Raw genomic sequence first — 20,985 nt, 5'->3', positions numbered from 1 at the left:
AGAGTGAGGGTGAGAGAGAGGGTGAGGGTCAGGGTGAGGGTGAGAGTATGTGTGAATATGTGGTTGAGCCTCAGAGTTAGAGTGTGGGTGATAGTGTTGGTCAGAGTGAGGGTGAGTTTCAGGTTGAGAGTGAGATTGAGGTGAGGGTGAGAGTGAGAGTGAGAGTGAGAGTGAGAGTGAGAGTGAGAGTGAGAGTGAGAGTGAGAGTGAGAGTGAGAGTGAGAGTGAGGGTGAGGGTGAGGGTGAGGGTGAGGGTGTGTGTGAGGTTAAGAGTGAAGGTAAGGGTGAGATTGAGGGTGAGGGTGAGGCTGGGATTGAGGGTGGGATTGGGTGGGATTGAGGGTGGGATTAATGGTGAGGGTGAGGTTAAGAGTGAAGGTAAGGGTGAGCGTGAGAGTGGGATTGAGGGTGAGATTGAGGGTGAGATTGAGGGTGAGATTGAGGGTGAGAGTGATAGTGAGAGTGATGGTGACAGTGAGGTTGAGAGTGAGGGTGAGAGTGAGGGTGAGTTTAAGTGAGGGTCAGGGTGATGGTGAGATTAACAGAGAGAGTGTGGGTGAGAGTGAGAGTGTCAGTGAGAGTGTGGGTGAGAGTGAGGGTGAGGGTGAGGGTGAGAGTGAGAGTGAGGGTGAGGGTGAGGGTGAGGGAGGGTCAGGGTGAGGGTGAGAGTGAGGGTGAGAGTGAGGGTGAGAGTGAGGGAGGGAGTGAGGGGAATATTGAGAGTAAGAGTGAGGGTTACAGTGAGGGTGAGGGTGAGGGTGAGTGAGGGTGAGATTGAGGGTGGGAGTGAGATTGTTGGTGAGAGAGAGGGTGAGAGTGAGGGTGAGAGTGAGGGTGAGAGTAAGGTTCAGAGTGATAGCGAGGGTGAGGGTGAGTGTAAGAGTGAGGGTGAGTGTGAGGGTGAGAGTGTGGGTGAAAGTGTGGGTGAAAGTGTGGGTGAGAATGAGAGTGAGAGTGAGAGTGAGAGTGAGGGTGAGGGTGAGAGTGAGAGTGAGAGTGAGAGTAAGTGCGTGTGAGCGTGAGGTTGAGGGTTAGAGGGAGGGTGAGAGTGAGAGTGTGGGTGAGAGTGAGGGTGAGAGTGAGAGTGATAGTGAGGATGAGAGAGAGGGTGAGATAAAGGGTGAGATAAAGGTTGACAGTGATGGTGATGGTGAGGGTGAGAGTGTGGTGATGGTGAGAGTGAGTGTGAGAGTGTCGTGAGAGAGAAGGAGAGTGGGTGAGAGTGAGGGTGTGTGTGGGTGAATGTGAGGGTGAGAGTGAGGGTGAGGTTGAGTGAGGGTGAGGTTGAATGAGGGTGAGGTTGAGTGAGCGTGAGTGTGAGGGTGAGAGTGAGGGTTAGAGTGAGGGTGAGAGTGAGGGTGAGAGTGAGGGTGAGAGTGAGGGTGAGAGTGAGGGTGAGAATGAGAGTGAGGGTGAGAGAGAGGGTGAGGGTGAGGGTGAGAGTATGTGTGAATGTGTGGTTGAGCCTCAGAGTTAGAATGTGGGTGATAGTGTTGGTCAGAGTGAGGGTGAGTTTCAGGTTGAGAGTGAGAGTGAGAGTGAGAGTGAGAGTGAGAGTGAGAGTGAGAGTGAGGATGAGGGTGAGGGTGAGCATGAGGGTGAGGGTGAGAGTATGTGTGAATGTGTGGTTGAGCCTCAGAGTTAGAGTGTGGGTGATAGTGTTGGTCAGAGTGAGGGTGAGTTTCAGGTTGAGAGTGAGATTGAGGTGAGGGTGAGGTTGAGAGTGAGGGTGAGAGTGACAGTGAGGGTGAGTGTGAGTTTGAGGTTAAGAGTGAAGGTAAGGGTGAGATTGAGGGTGGGATTGAGGATGGGATTGATGGTGGGATTGAGGGTGGGATTGAGGGTGAGGGTGAGGATAAGATTGAAGGTAAGGGTGAGAGTGAGGGTGAGAGTGAGGGTGAGAGTGAGGGTGAGTTTGAGTTAGGGTCAGGGTGATGGTGAGATTAACGGAGAGAGTGTGGGTGAGAGTGAGAGTGTCAGTGAGAGTGAGGGTGAGAGTGAGAGTGAGAGTGAGGGAGGGAGTGAGGGGAATATTGAGAGTAAGAGTGAGGGTTACAGTGACTGTGAGGGTGAGTGAGTGCGAGATTGAGGGTGATGGTGAGACTGAGGGTGAGAGTGAGGGTGAGAGTAAGGTTCAGAGTGATAGCGAGGGTGAGGGTGAGTGTAAGAGTGAGAGTGAGAGTGAGGGTGAGGGCAAGGGTGAGGGTGAAGGTGAGGGTGTGTGAGGGTGAGGTTGTGTGAGGGTGACTTTGTGAGGGTGAGTCTGAGGTTGAGGGTGAGAGTGAGGTTGAGATTGAGGGTGAGAGTGAGGCTGAGAGTGAGGGTGAGTCTGAGGGTGAGGGTGAGGGTGAATGTGAGGGTGAGAGTGTGGTTGAAAGTGTGGGTGAAAATGAGGGTGAGAGTGAGAGTGAGAGTGAGAGTGAGAGTGAGGGTGAGGGTGAGGGTGAGGGTGAGGGTGAGAGTGAGAGTGAGAGTGAGAGTGAGGGTAAGGTTGAGTGAGGGTGAGGGTGAGGGTGAGAGTCAGGGTGAGAGTGAGGGAGGGAGTGAGGGGAATATTGAGTGTAAGATTGAGGGTTACAGTGAGGGCAAGGGTGAGGGTGAGTGAGGGTGAGATTGAGGGTGATGGTGAGAGTGAGGGTGGGAGTGAGAGTGTTGGTGAGAGAGAGGGTGAGAGTGAGGGTGTGAGTGGGGGTGAGAGTAAGGTTCAGAGTGATAGCGAGGGTGAGGGTGAGTGTAAGAGTGAGGGTGAGTGTGAGGGTGAGAGTGTGGGTGAAAGTGTGAGTGAGAATGAGAGTGAGGGTGAGATAAAGGGTGAGATAGAGGTTGACAGTGATGGTGATGGTGAGGGTGAGAGTGAGGTTGAGGGTGAGAGTGAGCTAGAACGTGAGGGTGAGGGTGAGGGTGAGAGTGAGAATGAGGTTGAGTGCGTGTGAGCGTGAGGTTGAGGGTTAGAGGGAGGGTGAGGGTGAGAGTGAGAGTGAGAGTGTGGGTGATAGTGAGGGTGAGAGTGAGAGTGATAGTGAGGATGAGTGAGAGGGTGAGATAGAGGTTGACAGTGACGGTGATGGTGAGGGTGAGAGTGAGGGTGATGGTGAGAGTGAGGGTGAGAGTGTCGTGAGAGAGAAGGAGAGAGAGTGGGTGAGAGTGAGGGTGTGTGTGTGCGTGAATGTGAGGGTGAGAGTGAGGGTGAGGTTGAATGAGGGTGAGGTTGAGTGAGGTTGAGGGTGCGGGTGAGAGTGAGGGTTAGAGTGAGGGTGAGATTGAGGGTTAGATTGAGGGTGAGAGTCAGGGTAAGAGTGAGGGTGAGAGTGAGGCTGAGAGTGAGGTTGAGGGTGAGAGTGATCTAGAACGTGAGGGTGAGGGTGAGTGTGCGGGTGAGTGAGGGGGAATGGTGAGGGTGAGAGTGAGGGTGAGGTTGAGGGTGAGAGTATGTGTGATTGAGCCTCAGAGTTATAGTGATGGTCAGTGTGAGGGTGAGTTTTGGGTTGAGAGTGAGATTGAGGTGAGGGTGAGGTTGAGAGTGAGGGTGAGAGTGAGAGGGAGGGTGAGTGTGAGTTTGAGGTTAAGAGTGAAGGTAAGGGTGAGATTGAGGGTGGGATTGAGGGTGGGATTGAGGGTGGGATTGAAGGTGGGATTGAGGGTGGGATTGAGGGTGGGATTGAGGGTGGGATTGAGGGTGGGATTGATGGTGGGATTGAGGGTGGGATTGATGGTGGGATTGATGGTGGGATTGAGGTTGAGGGTCAGGGTGAGGATAAGAGTGAAGGTAAGGGTGAGAGTGAGGGTGAGATTGAGGGTGAGATTGAGGGTGAGATTGAGGGTGAGAGTGATGGTGACAGTGAGGTTGAGAGTGAGGGTGAGATTGAGTGAGGGTCAGGGTGATGGTGAGATTAATGGAGAGAGTGTGGGTGAGAGTGAGAGTGTCAGTGAGAGTGTGGGTGAGAGTGAGGGTGAGGGTGAGGTTGAGTGAGGGTCAGGGTGAGGGTGAGAGTGAGGGTGAGAGTGAGGGAGGGAAAGAGGGGAATATTGAGAGTAAGAGCGAGGGTTACAGTGAGGGTGAGGGTGAGAGTCAGGGTGAGAGTCAGGGTGAGAGTGAGAGTGAGGGTGAGGATGAGGGTGAGGGTGAGGGTGAGAGTATGTGTGAATGTGTGGTTGAGCCTCAGAGTTAGAGTGTGGGTGATAGTGTTGGTCAGAGTGAGGGTGAGTTTCAGATTTAGAGTGAGATTGAGGTGAGGGTGTTAGTGCGGGTGAGTGAGGGGGAAGGTGAGGGTGAGAGTGAGGGTGAGGGTGAGGTTGACGGTGAGAGTGTGGGTGAGATTGAGGGTGAGTGTGAGAGCGTGGGTGAAAGTGTGGGTGAGAGTTTGGGTGAAAGTGTGGGTGAGAATGAGGGTGAGAGTCAGGGTGAGAGTCAGGGTGAGAGTCAGGGTGAGAGTCAGGGTTAGAGTGAGAGTCAGAGTGAGAGTGAGGGTGAGGGTGAGGGTGAGAGTATGTGTGAATGTGTGGTTGAGCCTCAGAGTTAGAGTGTGGGTGATAATGTTGGTCAGAGTGAGGGTGAGTTTCAGGTTGAGAGTGAGATTGAGGTGAGGGTGAGGGTGAGGTTGAGAGTGAGGGTGAGAGGGAGGGTGAGTGTGAGTTTGAGGTCAAGAGTGAAGGTAAGGGTGAGATTGAGGGTGGGATTGATGGTGGGATTGCGGGTGAGGATAAGAGTGAAGGTAAGGGTGAGAGTGAGGGTGAGATTGAGGGTGAGATTGAGGGTGAGATTGAGGGTGAGATTGAGGGTGAGAGTGATGGTGAGAGTCATGGTGACAGTGAGGTTGAGAGTGAGGGTGAGAGTGAGGGTGAGTTTGAGTGAGGGTCAGGGTGATGGTGAGATTCACGGAGAGAGTGTGGGTGATAGTGAGAGTGTCAGTGAGAGTGTGGGTGAGAGTGAGGGTGAGAGTGAGAGTGAGGGTGAGGGTGAGGGTGAGGTTGAGTGAGGGTCAGGGTGAGGGTGAGAGTGAGGGAGGGAGTGAGGGGAATATTGAGAGTAAGAGTGAGGGTTACAGTGAGGGTGAGGGTGAGTGAGGGTGAGATTGAGGGTGAGAGTGAGGGTGAGAGTGAGGGTAAGGTTCAGAGTGAGAGTGAAGATAAGGGTGAGAGTGAGCTAGAGCGTGAGGATGAGGGTGAGGGTGAGAGTCCGGGTGAGGCTGAGTGGAGGGCGGAGGGTGAGAGTGAGAGTGTGGGTGAGTGAGAGGGAAGGTGAGGGTGAGAGTGAGGGTGAGATTGAGGGTGAGATTGACGGTGAGTGTGAGAGCGTGGGTGAAAGTGTGGGTGAGAGTTTGGATGAAAGTGTGGGTGAGAGTCAGGGTGAGAGTCAGGGTGAGAGTCAGGGTGAGAGTCAGGGTGAGAGTCAGGGTGAGAGTCAGGGTGAGAGTTAGAGTGAGGGTGAGGGTGAGGGTGCGGGTGAGGGTGGGAGTATGTGTGAATGTGTGGTTGAGCCTCAGAGTTAGAGTGTGGGTGATAGTGTTGGTCAGAGTGAGGGTGAGTTTCAGGTTTAGAGTGAGATTGAGGTGAGGGTGAGGGTGAGAGTGAGAGTGAGGGTGAGTGTGAGTGAGGTCAAGAGTGAAGGTAAGGGTGAGATTGAGGGTGAGATTGAGGGTGGGATTGAGGGTGGGATTGAGGGTGGGATTGAGGGTGGGATTGAGGGTGAGGATAAGAGTGAAGGTAAGGGTGAGAGTGAGGGTGAGATTGAGGGTGATGTTGAGGGTGAGAGTGATGGTGAGAGTCATGGTGACAGTGAGGTTGAGAGTGAGGGTGAGAGTGAGGGTGAGTTTGAGTGAGGGTCAGGGTGATGGTGAGATTAACGGAGAGAGTGTGGGTGATAGTGAGAGTGTCAGTGAGAGTGTGGGTGAGAGTGAGGGTGAGAGTGAGAGTGAGGGTGAGGTTGAGTGAGGGTCAGGGTGAGGGTGAGAGTGAGAGTGAGGGAGGGAGTGAGAGTGAGGGTGAGTTTGAGGGTGAGAGTGAGAGTGAGGGTGAGGGTAAGGTTGAGTGAGGGTCAGGGTGAGGGTGAGAGTGAGAGTGAGGGAGGGAGTGAGAGTGAGGGTGAGTTTGAGGGTGAGAGTGAGAGTGAGAGTGTGGGTGAGAGTGAGGGTGAGAGTGATAGTGAGGATGAGAGAGAGGGTGAGATAAAGGGTGAGATAGAGGTTGACAGTGATGGTGATGGTGAGGGTGAGAGTGAGGGTGATGGTGAGAGTGAGTGTGAGAGTGTCGTGAGAGAGAAGGAGAGTGGGTGAGAGTGAGGGTGTGTGTGGGTGAATGTGAGGGTGAGAGTGAGGGTGAGGTTGAGTGAGGGTGAGGTTGAATGAGGGTGAGGTTGAGTGAGGTTGAGGGTGAGGGTGAGAGTGAAGGTAAGGGTGAGAGTGAGGGTGAGATTGAGGGTGAGGTTGAGGGTGAGAGTGATGGTGAGAGTCATGGTGACAGTGAGGTTGAGAGTGAGGGTGAGAGTGAGGGTGAGTTTGAGTGAGGGTCAGGGTGATGGTGAGATTAACGGAGAGAGTGTGGGTGATAGTGAGAGTGTCAGTGAGAGTGTGGTTGAGAGTGAGGGTGAGAGTGAGAGTGAGGGTGAGGGTGAGGTTGAGTGAGGGTCAGTGTGAGGGTGAGAGTGAGAGTGAGGGAGGGAGTGAGGGGAATATTGAGAGTAAGAGTGAGGGTTACAGTGAGGGTGAGGCTGAGTGAGGGTGAGATTGAGGGTGAGAGTGAGAGTGAGGGTGAGAGTGAGGGTGAGAGTGAGAGTGAGGGTGAGTTTGAGGGTGAGAGTGAGAGTGAGAGTGAGGGTGAGGGTGAGGTTGAGTGAGGGTGAGGGTGAGAGTGAGGGTGAGAGTGAGGAAGGGAGTGAGGGGAATATTGAGAGTAAGAGTGAGGGTTACAGTGAGGGTGAGGCTGAGTGAGGGTCAGGGTGAGGGTGAGAGTTAGGGTGAGAGTGAGGGAGGGAGTGAGGGGAATATTGAGAGTAAGAGTGAGGGTTACAGTGAGGGTGAGGGTGAGTGAGGGTGAGATTGAGGGTGATGGTGAGAGTGAGGGTGGGAGTGAGAGTGTTGGTGAGAGTGAGGGTGAGAGTGAGGGTGAGAGTAAGGTTCAGAGTGATAGCGAGGGTGAGGGTGAGTGTGAGGGTGAGAGTGTGGGTGAAAGTGTGGGTGAAAGTGTGGGTGAGAATGAGAGTGAGAGTGAGAGTGAGAGTGAGGGTGAGAGTGAGAGTGAGAGTGAGAGTGAGTGCGTGTGAGCGTGAGGTTGAGGGTTAGAGGGAGGGTGAGAGTGAGAGTGTGGGTGAGAGTGAGGGTGAGAGTGAGAGTGATAGTGAGGATGAGAGAGAGGGTGAGATAAAGGGTGAGATAGAGGTTGACAGTGATGGTGAAGGTGAGGGTGAGAGTGAGGGTGATGGTGAGAGTGAGTGTGAGAGTGTCGTGAGAGAGAAGGAGAGTGGGTGAGAGTGAGGGTGTGTGTGGGTGAATGTGAGGGTGAGAGTGAGGGTGAGGTTGAGTGAGGGTGAGGTTGAATGAGGGTGAGGTTGAGTGAGGTTGAGGTTGAGTGAGGTTGAGGGTGAGGGTGAGAGTGAGGGTGAGAGTGAGGGTTAGAGTGAGGGTGAGAGTGAGGGTGAGAGTGAGGGTGAGAGTGAGGGTGAGGGTGAGAGTGAGGGTGAGAGTGAGGCTGAGAGTGAGGCTGAGAGTGAGGCTGAGAGTGAGGTTGAGGGTGAGAGTGAGCTAGAACGTGAGAGTGAGTGTGAGGGTGAGATTGAGGGTGAGAGTGAGGGTGAGAGTGAGGGTAAGGTTCAGAGTGAGAGTGAAGATGAGGGTGAGAGTGAGCTAGAGCATGAGGATGAGGGTGAGGGTGAGAGTCCGGGTGAGGCTGAGTGGAGGGGGAGGGTGAGAGTGAGAGTGTGGGTGAGTGTGAGGGAAGGTGAGGGTGAGAGTGAGGGTGAGAGTGAGGGTGAGATTGAGGGTGAGATTGACGGTGAGTATGAGAGCGTGGGTGAAAGTGTGGGTGAGAGTTTGGATGAAAGTGTGGGTGAGAGTCAGGGTGAGAGTCAGGGTGAGAGTCAGGGTGAGAGTCAGGGTGAGAGTGAGAGTGAGGGTGAGAGTGAGAGTGAGGGTGAGGGTGAGGGTGAGAGTATGTGTGAATGTGTGGTTGAGCCTCAGAGTTAGAGTGTGGGTGATAGTGTTGGTCAGAGTGAGGGTGAGTTTCAGGTTTAGAGTGAGATTGAGGTGAGGGGGAGGGTGAGAGTGAGAGTGAGGGTGAGTGTGAGTGAGGTCAAGAGTGAAGGTAAGGGTGAGATTGAGGGTGAGATTGAGGGTGGGATTGAGGGTGGGATTGAGGGTGGGATTGAGGGTGGGATTGAGGGTGAGGATAAGAGTGAAGGTAAGGGTGAGAGTGAGGGTGAGATTGAGGGTGATGTTGAGGGTGAGAGTGATGGTGAGAGTCATGGTGACAGTGAGGTTGAGAGTGAGGGTGAGAGTGAGGGTGAGTTTGAGTGAGGGTCAGGGTGATGGTGAGATTAACGGAGAGAGTGTGGGTGATAGTGAGAGTGTCAGTGAGAGTGTGGGTGAGAGTGAGGGTGAGAGTGAGAGTGAGAGTGAGGGTGAGGGTGAGGTTGAGTGAGGGTCAGGGTGAGGGTGAGAGTGAGAGTGAGGGAGGGAGTGAGAGTGAGGGTGAGTTTGAGGGTGAGAGTGAGAGTGAGGGTGAGGGTAAGGTTGAGTGAGGGTCAGGGTGAGGGTGAGAGTGAGAGTGAGGGAGGGAGTGAGAGTGAGGGTGAGTTTGAGGGTGAGAGTGAGAGTGAGAGTGTGGGTGAGAGTGAGGGTGAGAGTGAGAGTGATAGTGAGGATGAGAGAGAGGGTGAGATAAAGGGTGAGATAGAGGTTGACAGTGATGGTGATGGTGAGGGTGAGAGTGAGGGTGATGGTGAGAGTGAGTGTGAGAGTGTCGTGAGAGAGAAGGAGAGTGGGTGAGAGTGAGGGTGTGTGTGGGTGAATGTGAGGGTGAGAGTGAGGGTGAGGTTGAGTGAGGGTGAGGTTGAATGAGGGTGAGGTTGAGTGAGGTTGAGGGTGAGGGTGAGAGTGAAGGTAAGGGTGAGAGTGAGGGTGAGATTGAGGGTGAGGTTGAGGGTGAGAGTGATGGTGAGAGTCATGGTGACAGTGAGGTTGAGAGTGAGGGTGAGAGTGAGGGTGAGTTTGAGTGAGGGTCAGGGTGATGGTGAGATTAACGGAGAGAGTGTGGGTGATAGTGAGAGTGTCAGTGAGAGTGTGGGTGAGAGTGAGGGTGAGAGTGAGAGTGAGGGTGAGGGTGAGGTTGAGTGAGGGTCAGTGTGAGGGTGAGAGTGAGAGTGAGGGAGGGAGTGAGGGGAATATTGAGAGTAAGAGTGAGGGTTACAGTGAGGGTGAGGCTGAGTGAGGGTGAGATTGAGGGTGAGAGTGAGAGTGAGGGTGAGAGTGAGGGTGAGAGTGAGAGTGAGGGTGAGTTTGAGGGTGAGAGTGAGAGTGAGAGTGAGGGTGAGGTTGAGTGAGGGTGAGGGTGAGGGTGAGAGTGAGGGTGAGAGTGAGGAAGGGAGTGAGGGGAATATTGAGAGTAAGAGTGAGGGTTACAGTGAGGGTGAGGCTGAGTGAGGGTCAGGGTGAGGGTGAGAGTTAGGGTGAGAGTGAGGGAGGGAGTGAGGGGAATATTGAGAGTAAGAGTGAGGGTTACAGTGAGGGTGAGGGTGAGTGAGGGTGAGATTGAGGGTGATGGTGAGAGTGAGGGTGGGAGTGAGAGTGTTGGTGAGAGTGAGGGTGAGAGTGAGGGTGAGAGTAAGGTTCAGAGAGATAGTGAGGGTGAGGGTGAGTGTGAGGGTGAGAGTGTGGGTGAAAGTGTGGGTGAAAGTGTGGGTGAGAATGAGAGTGAGAGTGAGAGTGAGAGTGAGGGTGAGGGTGAGAGTGAGAGTGAGAGTGAGTGCGTGTGAGCGTGAGGTTGAGGGTTAGAGGGAGGGTGAGAGTGAGAGTGTGGGTGAGAGTGAGGGTGAGAGTGAGAGTGATAGTGAGGATGAGAGAGAGGGTGAGATAAAGGGTGAGATAGAGGTTGACAGTGATGGTGATGGTGAGGGTGAGAGTGAGGGTGATGGTGAGAGTGAGTGTGAAAGTGTCGTGAGAGAGAAGGAGAGTGGGTGAGAGTGAGGGTGTGTGTGGGTGAATGTGAGGGTGAGAGTGAGGGTGAGGTTGAATGAGGGTGAGGTTGAGTGAGGTTGAGGTTGAGTGAGGTTGAGGGTGAGGGTGAGAGTGAGGGTTAGAGTGAGGGTGAGAGTGAGGGTGAGAGTGAGGGTGAGAGTGAGGGTGAGAGTGAGGGTGAGAGTGAGGGTGAGGGTGAGAGTGAGGGTGAGAGTGAGGCTGAGAGTGAGGCTGAGAGTGAGGCTGAGAGTGAGGTTGAGGGTGAGAGTGAGCTAGAACGTGAGAGTGAGTGTGAGGTTGACAGTGATGGTGAAGGTGAGGGTGAGAGTGAGGGTGATGGTGAGAGTGAGTGTGAGAGTGTCGTGAGAGAGAAGGAGAGTGGGTGAGAGTGAGGGTGTGTGTGGGTGAATGTGAGGGTGAGAGTGAGGGTGAGGTTGAGTGAGGGTGAGGTTGAATGAGGGTGAGGTTGAGTGAGGTTGAGGTTGAGTGAGGTTGAGGGTGAGGGTGAGAGTGAGGGTGAGAGTGAGGGTGAGAGTGAGGGTGAGAGTGAGGGTGAGAGTGAGGGTGAGAGTGAGGGTGAGAGTGAGGGTGAGGGTGAGAGTGAGGGTGAGAGTGAGGCTGAGAGTGAGGCTGAGAGTGAGGCTGAGAGTGAGGTTGAGGGTGAGAGTGAGCTAGAACGTGAGAGTGAGTGTGAGGGTGAGATTGAGGGTGAGAGTGAGGGTGAGAGTGAGGGTAAGGTTCAGAGTGAGAGTGAAGATGAGGATGAGAGTGAGCTAGAGCATGAGGATGAGGGTGAGGGTGAGAGTCCGGGTGAGGCTGAGTGGAGGGGGAGGGTGAGAGTGAGAGTGTGGGTGAGTGTGAGGGAAGGTGAGGGTGAGAGTGAGGGTGAGAGTGAGGGTGAGATTGAGGGTGAGATTGACGGTGAGTATGAGAGCGTGGGTGAAAGTGTGGGTGAGAGTTTGGATGAAAGTGTGGGTGAGAGTCAGGGTGAGAGTCAGGGTGAGAGTCAGGGTGAGAGTCAGGGTGAGAGTCAGGGTGAGAGTGAGAGTGAGGGTGAGAGTGAGAGTGAGGGTGAGGGTGAGGGTGAGAGTATGTGTGAATGTGTGGTTGAGCCTCAGAGTTAGAGTGTGGGTGATAGTGTTGGTCAGAGTGAGGGTGAGTTTCAGGTTTAGAGTGAGATTGAGGTGAGGGGGAGGGTGAGAGTGAGAGTGAGGGTGAGTGTGAGTGAGGTCAAGAGTGAAGGTAAGGGTGAGATTGAGGGTGAGATTGAGGGTGGGATTGAGGGTGGGATTGAGGGTGGGATTGAGGGTGAGGATAAGAGTGAAGGTAAGGGTGAGAGTGAGGGTGAGATTGAGGGTGATGTTGAGGGTGAGAGTGATGGTGAGAGTCATGGTGACAGTGAGGTTGAGAGTGAGGGTGAGAGTGAGGGTGAGTTTGAGTGAGGGTCAGGGTGATGGTGAGATTAACGGAGAGAGTGTGGGTGATAGTGAGAGTGTCAATGAGAGTGTGGGTGAGAGTGAGGGTGAGAGTGAGAGTGAGAGTGAGGGTGAGGGTGAGGTTGAGTGAGGGTCAGGGTGAGGGTGAGAGTGAGAGTGAGGGAGGGAGTGAGAGTGAGGGTGAGTTTGAGGGTGAGAGTGAGAGTGAGGGTGAGGGTAAGGTTGAGTGAGGGTCAGGGTGAGGGTGAGAGTGAGAGTGAGGGAGGGAGTGAGAGTGAGGGTGAGTTTGAGGGTGAGAGTGAGAGTGAGAGTGTGGGTGAGAGTGAGGGTGAGAGTGAGAGTGATAGTGAGGATGAGAGAGAGGGTGAGATAAAGGGTGAGATAGAGGTTGACAGTGATGGTGATGGTGAGGGTGAGAGTGAGGGTGATGGTGAGAGTGAGTGTGAGAGTGTCGTGAGAGAGAAGGAGAGTGGGTGAGAGTGAGGGTGTGTGTGGGTGAATGTGAGGGTGAGAGTGAGGGTGAGGTTGAGTGAGGGTGAGGTTGAATGAGGGTGAGGTTGAGTGAGGTTGAGGGTGAGGGTGAGAGTGAAGGTAAGGGTGAGAGTGAGGGTGAGATTGAGGGTGAGGTTGAGGGTGAGAGTGATGGTGAGAGTCATGGTGACAGTGAGGTTGAGAGTGAGGGTGAGAGTGAGGGTGAGTTTGAGTGAGGGTCAGGGTGATGGTGAGATTAACGGAGAGAGTGTGGGTGATAGTGAGAGTGTCAGTGAGAGTGTGGGTGAGAGTGAGGGTGAGAGTGAGAGTGAGGGTGAGGGTGAGGTTGAGTGAGGGTCAGTGTGAGGGTGAGAGTGAGAGTGAGGGAGGGAGTGAGGGGAATATTGAGAGTAAGAGTGAGGGTTACAGTGAGGGTGAGGCTGAGTGAGGGTGAGATTGAGGGTGAGAGTGAGAGTGAGGGTGAGAGTGAGGGTGAGAGTGAGAGTGAGGGTGAGTTTGAGGGTGAGAGTGAGAGTGAGAGTGAGGGTGAGGTTGAGTGAGGGTGAGGGTGAGAGTGAGGGTGAGAGTGAGGAAGGGAGTGAGGGGAATATTGAGAGTAAGAGTGAGGGTTACAGTGAGGGTGAGGGTGAGTGAGGGTCAGGGTGAGGGTGAGAGTTAGGGTGAGAGTGAGGGAGGGAGTGAGGGGAATATTGAGAGTAAGAGTGAGGGTTACAGTGAGGGTGAGGGTGAGTGAGGGTGAGATTGAGGGTGATGGTGAGAGTGAGGGTGGGAGTGAGAGTGTTGGTGAGAGTGAGGGTGAGAGTGAGGGTGAGAGTAAGGTTCAGAGAGATAGTGAGGGTGAGGGTGAGTGTGAGGGTGAGAGTGTGGGTGAAAGTGTGGGTGAAAGTGTGGGTGAGAATGAGAGTGAGAGTGAGAGTGAGAGTGAGGGTGAGGGTGAGAGTGAGAGTGAGAGTGAGTGCGTGTGAGCGTGAGGTTGAGGGTTAGAGGGAGGGTGAGAGTGAGAGTGTGGGTGAGAGTGAGGGTGAGAGTGAGAGTGATAGTGAGGATGAGAGAGAGGGTGAGATAAAGGGTGAGATAGAGGTTGACAGTGATGGTGATGGTGAGGGTGAGAGTGAGGGTGATGGTGAGAGTGAGTGTGAAAGTGTCGTGAGAGAGAAGGAGAGTGGGTGAGAGTGAGGGTGTGTGTGGGTGAATGTGAGGGTGAGAGTGAGGGTGAGGTTGAATGAGGGTGAGGTTGAGTGAGGTTGAGGTTGAGTGAGGTTGAGGGTGAGGGGGTGAGAGTGAGGGTTAGAGTGAGGGTGAGAGTGAGGGTGAGAGTGAGGGTGAGAGTGAGGGTGAGAGTGAGGGTGAGAGTGAGGGTGAGGGTGAGAGTGAGGGTGAGAGTGAGGCTGAGAGTGAGGCTGAGAGTGAGGTTGAGGGTGAGAGTGAGCTAGAACGTGAGAGTGAGTGTGAGGTTGACAGTGATGGTGAAGGTGAGGGTGAGAGTGAGGGTGATGGTGAGAGTGAGTGTGAGAGTGTCGTGAGAGAGAAGGAGAGTGGGTGAGAGTGAGGGTGTGTGTGGGTGAATGTGAGGGTGAGAGTGAGGGTGAGGTTGAGTGAGGGTGAGGTTGAATGAGGGTGAGGTTGAGTGAGGTTGAGGTTGAGTGAGGTTGAGGGTGAGGGTGAGAGTGAGGGTGAGAGTGAGGGTTAGAGTGAGGGTGAGAGTGAGGGTGAGAGTGAGGGTGAGAGTGAGGGTGAGAGTGAGGGTGAGGGTGAGAGTGAGGGTGAGAGTGAGGCTGAGAGTGAGGCTGAGAGTGAGGCTGAGAGTGAGGTTGAGGGTGAGAGTGAGCTAGAACGTGAGAGTGAGTGTGAGGGTGAGATTGAGGGTGAGAGTGAGGGTGAGAGTGAGGGTAAGGTTCAGAGTGAGAGTGAAGATGAGGGTGAGAGTGAGCTAGAGCATGAGGATGAGGGTGAGGGTGAGAGTCCGGGTGAGGCTGAGTGGAGGGGGAGGGTGAGAGTGAGAGTGTGGGTGAGTGTGAGGGAAGGTGAGGGTGAGAGTGAGGGTGAGAGTGAGGGTGAGATTGAGGGTGAGATTGACGGTGAGTATGAGAGCGTGGGTGAAAGTGTGGGTGAGAGTTTGGATGAAAGTGTGGGTGAGAGTCAGGGTGAGAGTCAGGGTGAGAGTCAGGGTGAGAGTCAGGGTGAGAGTGAGAGTGAGGGTGAGAGTGAGAGTGAGGGTGAGGGTGAGGGTGAGAGTATGTGTGAATGTGTGGTTGAGCCTCAGAGTTAGAGTGTGGGTGATAGTGTTGGTCAGAGTGAGGGTGAGTTTCAGGTTTAGAGTGAGATTGAGGTGAGGGGGAGGGTGAGAGTGAGAGTGAGGGTGAGTGTGAGTGAGGTCAAGAGTGAAGGTAAGGGTGAGATTGAGGGTGAGATTGAGGGTGGGATTGAGGGTGGGATTGAGGGTGGGATTGAGGGTGGGATTGAGGGTGAGGATAAGAGTGAAGGTAAGGGTGAGAGTGAGGGTGAGATTGAGGGTGATGTTGAGGGTGAGAGTGATGGTGAGAGTCATGGTGACAGTGAGGTTGAGAGTGAGGGTGAGAGTGAGGGTGAGTTTGAGTGAGGGTCAGGGTGATGGTGAGATTAACGGAGAGAGTGTGGGTGATAGTGAGAGTGTCAGTGAGAGTGTGGGTGAGAGTGAGGGTGAGAGTGAGAGTGAGAGTGAGGGTGAGGGTGAGGTTGAGTGAGGGTCAGGGTGAGGGTGAGAGTGAGAGTGAGGGAGGGAGTGAGAGTGAGGGTGAGTTTGAGGGTGAGAGTGAGAGTGAGGGTGAGGGTAAGGTTGAGTGAGGGTCAGGGTGAGGGTGAGAGTGAGAGTGAGGGAGGGAGTGAGAGTGAGGGTGAGTTTGAGGGTGAGAGTGAGAGTGAGAGTGTGGGTGAGAGTGAGGGTGAGAGTGAGAGTGATAGTGAGGATGAGAGAGAGGGTGAGATAAAGGGTGAGATAGAGGTTGACAGTGATGGTGATGGTGAGGGTGAGAGTGAGGGTGATGGTGAGAGTGAGTGTGAGAGTGTCGTGAGAGAGAAGGAGAGTGGGTGAGAGTGAGGGTGTGTGTGGGTGAATGTGAGGGTGAGAGTGAGGGTGAGGTTGAGTGAGGGTGAGGTTGAATGAGGGTGAGGTTGAGTGAGGTTGAGGGTGAGGGTGAGAGTGAAGGTAAGGGTGAGAGTGAGGGTGAGATTGAGGGTGAGGTTGAGGGTGAGAGTGATGGTGAGAGTCATGGTGACAGTGAGGTTGAGAGTGAGGGTGAGAGTGAGGGTGAGTTTGAGTGAGGGTCAGGGTGATGGTGAGATTAACGGAGAGAGTGTGGGTGATAGTGAGAGTGTCAGTGAGAGTGTGGGTGAGAGTGAGGGTGAGAGTGAGAGTGAGGGTGAGGGTGAGGTTGAGTGAGGGTCAGTGTGAGGGTGAGAGTGAGAGTGAGGGAGGGAGTGAGGGGAATATTGAGAGTAAGAGTGAGGGTTACAGTGAGGGTGAGGCTGAGTGAGGGTGAGAGTGAGGGTGAGAGTGAGGGTGAGAGTGAGAGTGAGGGTGAGTTTGAGGGTGAGAGTGAGAGTGAGAGTGAGGGTGAGGTTGAGTGAGGGTGAGGGTGAGAGTGAGGGTGAGAGTGAGGAAGGGAGTGAGGGGAATATTGAGAGTAAGAGTGAGGGTTACAGTGAGGGTGAGGGTGAGTGAGGGTCAGGGTGAGGGTGAGAGTTAGGGTGAGAGTGAGGGAGGGAGTGAGGGGAATATTGAGAGTAAGAGTGAGGGTTACAGTGAGGGTGAGGGTGAGTGAGGGTGAGATTGAGGGTGATGGTGAGAGTGAGGGTGGGAGTGAGAGTGTTGGTGAGAGTGAGGGTGAGAGTGAGGGTGAGAGTAAGGTTCAGAGAGATAGTGAGGGTGAGGGTGAGTGTGAGGGTGAGAGTGTGGGTGAAAGTGTGGGTGAAAGTGTGGGTGAGAATGAGAGTGAGAGTGAGAGTGAGAGTGAGGGTGAGGGTGAGAGTGAGAGTGAGAGTGAGTGCGTGTGAGCGTGAGGTTGAGGGTTAGAGGGAGGGTGAGAGTGAGAGTGTGGGTGAGAGTGAGGGTGAGAGTGAGAGTGATAGTGAGGATGAGAGAGAGGGTGAGATAAAGGGTGAGATAGAGGTTGACAGTGATGGTGATGGTGAGGGTGAGAGTGAGGGTGATGGTGAGAGTGAGTGTGAAAGTGTCGTGAGAGAGAAGGAGAGTGGGTGAGAGTGAGGGTGTGTGTGGGTGAATGTGAGGGTGAGAGTGAGGGTGAGGTTGAATGAGGGTGAGGTTGAGTGAGGTTGAGGTTGAGTGAGGTTGAGGGTGAGGGTGAGAGTGAGGGTTAGAGTGAGGGTGAGAGTGAGGGTGAGAGTGAGGGTGAGAGTGAGGGTGAGAGTGAGGGTGAGAGTGAGGGTGAGGGTGAGAGTGAGGGTGAGAGTGAGGCTGAGAGTGAGGCTGAGAGTGAGGCTGAGAGTGAGGTTGAGGGTGAGAGTGAGCTAGAACGTGAGAGTGAGTGTGAGGGTGAGATTGAGGGTGAGAGTGAGGGTGAGAGTGAGGGTAAGGTTCAGAGTGAGAGTGAAGATGAGGGTGAGAGTGAGCTAGAGCATGAGGATGAGGGTGAGGGTGAGAGTCCGGGTGAGGCTGAGTGGAGGGCGAGGGTGAGAGTGAGAGTGTGGGTGAGTGTGAGGGAAGGTGAGGGTGAGAGTGAGGGTGAGAGTGAGGGTGAGATTGACGGTGAGTATGAGAGCGTGGGTGAAAGTGTGGGTGAGAGTTTGGATGAAAGTGTGGGTGAGAGTCAGGGTGAGAGTCAGGGTGAGAGTCAGGGTGAGAGTCAGGGTGAGAGTGAGAGTGAGGGTGAGAGTGAGAGTGAGGGTGAGGGTGAGGGTGAGAGTATGTGTGAATGTGTGGTTGAGCCTCAGAGTTAGAGTGTGGGTGATAGTGTTGGTCAGAGTGAGGGTGAGTTTCAGGTTTAGAGTGAGATTGAGGTGAGGGGGAGGGTGAGAGTGAGAGTGAGGGTGAGTGTGAGTGAGGTCAAGAGTGAAGGTAAGGGTGAGATTGAGGGTGAGATTGAGGGTGGGATTGAGGGTGGGATTGAGGGTGGGATTGAGGAAGGATTGAGGGTGAGGATAAGAGTGAAGGTAAGGGTGAGAGTGAGGGTGAGATTGAGGGTGAGGTTGAGGGTGAGAGTGATGGTGAGAGTCATGGTGACAGTGAGGTTGAGAGTGAGGGTGAGAGTGAGGGTGAGTTTGAGTGAGGGTCAGGGTGATGGTGAGATTAACGGAGAGAGTGTGGGTGATAGTGAGAGTGTCAGTGAGAGTGTGGGTGAGAGTGAGGGTGAGAGTGAGAGTGAGAGTGAGGGTGAGGGTGAGGGTGAGGGTGAGGTTGAGTGAGGGTCAGGGTGAGGGTGAGAGTGAGAGTGAGGGAGGGAGTGAGGGGAATATTGAGAGTAAGAGTGAGGGTTACAGTGAGGGTGAGGCTGAGTGAGGGTGAGATTGAGGGTGAGAGTGAGGGTGAGAGTGAGAGTGAGAGTGAGGGTGAGGTTGAGGGTGAGAGTGAGAGTGAGAGTGAGAGTGAGAGTGAGAGTGAGGGTGAGGGTGAGGGTGAGGTTGAGTGAGAGTGAGGGTGAGAGTGAGGGTGAGAGTGAGGAAGGGAGTGAGGGGAATATTGAGAGTAAGAGTGAGGGTTACAGTGTGGGTGAGGGTGAGTGAGGGTCAGGGTGAGGGTGAGAGTGAGGGTGAGAGTGAGGGAGGGAGTGAGGGGAATATTGAGAGTAAGAGTGAGGGTTACAGTGAGGGTGAGGGTGGGAGTGAGAGTGAGGGTGAGAGTGAGGGTGAGAGTGAGGGTGAGAGTAAGGTTCAGAGTGATAGCGAGGGTGAGGGTGAGTGTAAGAGTGAGGGTGAATGTGAGGGTGAGAGTTTGCGTGAAAGTGTGGGTGAAAGTGTGGGTGAGAATGAGAGTGAGAGTGAGAGTGAGAGTGAGGGTGAGGGTGAGAGTGAGAGTGAGAGTGAGTGCGTGTGAGCGTGAGGTTGAGGGTTAGAGGGAGGGTGAGAGTGAGAGTGTGGGTGAGAGTGAGGGTGAGAGTGAGAGTGATAGTGAGGATGAGAGAGAGGGTGAGATAAAGGGTGAGGTAGAGGTTGACAGTGATGGTGATGATGAGGGTGAGAGTGAGGGTGATGGTGAGAGTGAGTGTGAGATTGTCGTGAGAGAGAAGGAGAGTGGGTGAGAGTGAGGGTGTGTGTGGGTGAATGTGAGGGTGAGAGTGAGGGTGAGGTTGAGTGAGGGTGAGGTTGAATGAGGGTGAGGTTGAGTGAGTTTGAGGGTGAGGGTGAGAGTGAAGGTAAGGGTGAGAGTGAGGGTGAGATTGAGGGTGAGGTTGAGGGTGAGAGTGATGGTGAGAGTCATGGTGATAGTGAGGTTGAGAGTGAGGGTGAGAGTGAGGGTGAGTTTGAGTGAGGGTCAGGGTGATGGTGAGATTAACGGAGAGAGTGTGGGTGATAGTGAGAGTGTCAGTGAGAGTGTGGGTGAGAGTGAGGGTGAGAGTGAGAGTGAGAGTGAGGGTGAGGGTGAGGTTGAGTGAGGGTCAGGGTGAGGGTGAGAGTGAGAGTGAGGGAGGGAGTGAGGGGAATATTGAGAGTAAGAGTGAGGGTTACAGTGAGGGTGAGGCTGAGTGAGGGTGAGATTGAGGGTGAGAGTGAGAGTGAGAGTGAGAGTGAGGGTGAGGGTGAGATTGAGTGAGGGTGAGGGTGAGAGTGAGGGTGAGAGTGAGGAAGGGAGTGAGGGGAATATTGAGAGTAAGAGTGTGGGTTACAGTGAGGGTGAGGGTGAGGGTGAGTGAGGGTCAGGGTGAGGGTGAGAGTTAGGGTGAGAGTGAGGGAGGGAGTGAGGGGAATATTGAGAGTAAGAGTGAGGGTTACAGTGAGGGTGAGAGTGAGTGAGGATGAGATTGAGGGTGATGGTGAGAGTGAGGGTGGGAGTGAGAGTGTTGGTGAGAGTGAGGGTGAGAGTGAGGGTGAGAGTGAGGGTGAGAGTAAGGTTCAGAGTGATAGCGAGGGTGAGGGTGAGTGTAAAAGTGAGGGTGAGTGTGAGGGTGAGAGTGTGGGTGAAAGTGTGGGTGAAAGTGTGGGTGAGAATGAGAGTGAGAGTGAGAGTGAGGGTGAGGGTGAGAGTGAGAGTGAGAGTGAGAGTGAGTGCGTGTGAGCGTGAGGTTGAGGGTTAGAGGGAGGGTGAGAGTGAGAGTGTGGGTGGGAGTGAGGGTGAGAGTGAGAGTGATAGTGAGGATGAGAGAGAGGGTGAGATAAAGGGTGAGATAGAGGTTGACAGTGATGGTGATGGTGAGGGTGAGAGTGAGGGTGATGGTGAGAGTGAGTGTGAGAGTGTCATGAGAGAGAAGGAGAGTGGGTGAGAGTGAGGGTGTGTGTGGGTGAATGTGAAGGTGAGAGTGAGGGTGAGGTTGAGTGAGGGTGAGGTTGAATGAGGGTGAGGTTGAGTGAGGTTGAGGTTGAGTGAGGTTGAGGGTGAGGGTGAGAGTGAGGGTGAGAGTGAGGGTTAGAGTGAGGGTGAGAGTGAGGGTGAGAGTGAGGGTGAGAGTGAGGGTGAGAGTGAGGGTGAGAGTGAGGGTGAGAGTGAGGCTGAGAGTGAGGTTGAGGGTGAGAGTGAGCTAGAACGTGAGAGTGAGTGTGAGGGTGAGATTGAGGGTGAGAGTGAGGTTGAGAGTGAGGGTAAGGTTCAGAGTGAGAGTGAAGATGAGGGTGAGAGTGAGCTAGAGCGTGAGGATGAGGGTGAGGGTGAGAGTCCGGGTGAGGCTGAGTGGAGGGGGAGGGTGAGAGTGAGAGTGTGGGTGAGTGTGAGGGAAGGTGAGGGTGAGAGTGAGGGTGAGAGTGAGGGTGAGATTGAGGGTGAGATTGACGGTGAGTATGAGAGCGTGTGTGAAAGTGTGGGTGAGAGTCAGGGTGAGAGTCAGGGTGAGAGTCAGGGTGAGAGTCAGGGTGAGAGTCAGGGTGAGAGTCAGGGTGAGAGTGAGAATGAGGGTGAGGGTGAGGGTGAGGGTGAGGGTGAGGGTGAGGGTGAGGGTGAGAGTATGTGTGAATATGTGGTTGAGCCTCAGAGTTAGAGTGTGGGTGATAGTGTTGGTCAGAGTGAGGGTGAGTTTCAGGTTTAGAGTGAGATTGAGGTGAGGGTGAGTGAGAGTGAGGGTGAGTGTGAGTGAGGTCAAGAGTGAAGGTAAGGGTGAGATTGAGGGTGAGATTGAGGGTGGGATTGAGGGTGGGATTGAGGGTGGGATTGAGGGTGGGATTGAGGGTGAGGATAAGAGTGAAGGTAAGGGTGAGAGTGAGGGTGAGATTTAGGGTGAGGTTGAGGGTGAGAGTGATGGTGAGAGTCATGGTGACAGTGAGGTTGAGAGTGAGGGTGAGAGTGAGGGTGAGTTTGAGTGAGGGTCAGGGTGATGGTGAGATTAACGGAGAGAGTGTGGGTGATAGTGAGAGTGTCAGTGAGAGTGTGGGTGAGAGGGAGGGTGAGAGTGAGAGTGAGAGTGAGGGTGAGGGTGAGGGTGAGGTTGAGTGAGGGTGAGAGTGAGAGTGAGGGAGGGAGTGAGGGGAATATTGAGAGTAAGAGTGAGGGTTACAGTGAGGGTGAGGCTGAGTGAGGGTGAGATTGAGGGTGAGAGTGAGGGTGAGAGTGAGAGTGAGAGTGAGAGTGAGGTTGAGGGTGAGAGTGAGAGTGAGAGTGAGAGTGAGAGTGAGAGTGAGAGTGAGAGTGAGAGTGAGAGTGAGGGTGAGGGTGAGGGTGAGGTTGAGTGAGAGTGAGGGTGAGAGTGAGGGTGAGAGTGAGGAAGGGAGTGAGGGGAATATTGAGAGTAAGAGTGAGGGTTACAGTGAGGGTG

This window comes from Carcharodon carcharias, chromosome 16 (assembly GCF_017639515.1).
Source record: "Carcharodon carcharias isolate sCarCar2 chromosome 16, sCarCar2.pri, whole genome shotgun sequence".
NCBI classification, from domain to species: Eukaryota; Metazoa; Chordata; class Chondrichthyes; order Lamniformes; family Lamnidae; genus Carcharodon; species Carcharodon carcharias.
This window is presented reverse-complemented; position numbering follows the sequence as displayed.